This window comes from Palaemon carinicauda, chromosome 24 (assembly GCF_036898095.1).
Source record: "Palaemon carinicauda isolate YSFRI2023 chromosome 24, ASM3689809v2, whole genome shotgun sequence".
Lineage (NCBI taxonomy): Eukaryota > Metazoa > Arthropoda > Malacostraca > Decapoda > Palaemonidae > Palaemon > Palaemon carinicauda.
Window position 1 is genome coordinate 93,367,355 of NC_090748.1, and position 2,500 is coordinate 93,369,854.

A 2,500-nucleotide genomic window follows, 5' to 3' on the forward strand; every position below is an offset into this window, starting at 1 on the left:
GTATCACCAACAGGTATTTGATAGAGTATTGCTACTCGTAATCTCACCATGACAAAGAATAACAGAAAATTATATCTTCTGTACAAAAGATATTCAAGAAAAGTGGAATTTTTTCATTGATTAAAAAACTACCTAAGATTAAAAGGGTACAAAAATATATATTAAAATATAAGAGCAAGATTTCTAAATAGACGAATAAGCTTACCATCTACTATGGACTGATCCGTTCAGAAAATTATCTTTTGAATAAACTAAATCCTTAATTTATTCAAGAAGCAAAATCCTTTTTCTTTGGATTTTTTTTTTAAACTATGAAGAGAAGGAAAATGAAACTTGAATAGTGCAATAAGAAAGTACACCAAAGAGACTAAATGAATAAAAAAGAAAATTGTAACAATAGGGAATTAAACCTTGAATTTTTAAAAGATTCAAATTATCATGAAGAAAGAATTTAAAATAAGGATAAATATTTATAAGGTTTTCAATTTCTCTTTAACATATCCCGTAATTGTTAACTGCAAGAGTGAGGCTTACTTCAATTAAAGTATTCATATTGATCAGAATCGCATAACATAAAAGAAATAAAATGTAAAGTAGGGTACAAACAATAACTTCCTTCAGGAAAGAATTATATTCCATGATTTATATACAGTATATATATTATATTATATATTATATATATATATATATATATATATATATATATATATATAAATATATATATATATATATATATATATATATATATATATATATATATATATATTTATATGTGTATATATATATATATTTATATGTGTATATATATATATATATATATATATGTATATATATATATATATATATATATATATATATATATATATATATATATATGTATATGTGTGTGTGTGTGCGTGCGTGTGTATTACCAAGTTCACTGATAATGAACACAACATTTCATTAACATAGACTATAATCAATTAGTGTATAATTGCATTTAATGGTTCCCAGCACTTTTCCTATTTAATTGGCGCAGGAAAGTTAAATCAATAGGGTTCCTTCCCTTCCAGTGAACAAGAACAAATTATGAATTAAATATTGGGAAGTCTGAGGTTTAAATTTCATTAAAAAAATTTAATTGAATTGTGATGTAAGGGGAAAACCGTATCCACTCCACTTTTCCTGTATATATAGATTTTTACAAAAGGTTATTCGTGATATAGGAATGCTTGTTATTCAGTTATATGAAAAGGGATAATCTACTTATGATAATAGATTTCTCTGGTAGGTATAATTTTTAATATTCTATAAGTACTTTAAATGGCTTGAAAGTAATTTGTGTTAAATTGTTCAAAAGTGGTCAAAATGCGACTTATGATATGATAAATTCCCTCTATAACTCAGCATTTAAATCATAAATTATAGATTCATGTGTGTTGTCTACTCCAGCATTATTATTTTTTTTTTCCTTTTTTTTTGTGTATGTGTGTGCTTGTGTTTTTGTGTGTGCGCGCGCGCATGAATCAAATTTATAGTTTTGTAGTTTTTCAAGCCAGATAAACTATATGGCCATTTAGCTTGAGTAGTGCATTATTTTAAAACAGCGAAATAGTTTACTTCCTTTTATTCACCTAAAAATAATTGATCAATATATACTATTTTTTAAGAGATTACATTAAAATCAAGGTAGATGGGTTCGAAATTTACTTCGTGATGATATTTGTAAAGTAAAAAAAAAAAAAAAAAAAAATTTGTATGAGTACTGAATGAGATAAACTGAACTATAATGGAAAATGGATCAAGTTATCAACATTAGGTCTTAAACGGACTGATTTCATTTACAAAGGAAGTATTATCAACGAAACATAGCAGACAAACAAAAAATGCTCATCTTATACCCTTTTACTAAAAACGATAAAATATTATTTATTATCAAATGTAAGCTTTATATTAAAATTCTCATTATATATAAAAGTAATCTGACATGTCGAAACGTTAAGATACTCCTCAAACAAGCATGACAAGGATATGCCATGAATCACTTTATATTTTGAAAATTTTGATTCACGAGAATTTAATTTTATGACAACTGATAATGTAGTGTAAAATATATATTCACTTAACTATCGATATCTGAACAGTTGATAAAAATTATTTATTGTACCTAAACTATGCTGTAGATTTCCATATCATCGCATTTATTGTAAGTGTCGTATTCATGAACGATCTGGCAGTAGTTTCAAATGTAACGTTTATCTGCATATATGCATTATGCATTCAAAAGACAAATGTCGTATAAAAGCGAGATATATAACAATAAATTGCTAACTTTTATAGAGTTAACTATTCTCACATACATCATATGAGTAATCTTTAACAAGATGAATTTTCTATATATGTCACCCATCAATCATTTTAACTTTTCAAAGTATTTATACAGAATTGTGAGACAAGATTTTTTTTTTCTTTATTCTATCTATGTTATGACAAGGAATCACTTCAAGATTAATTGGAGATT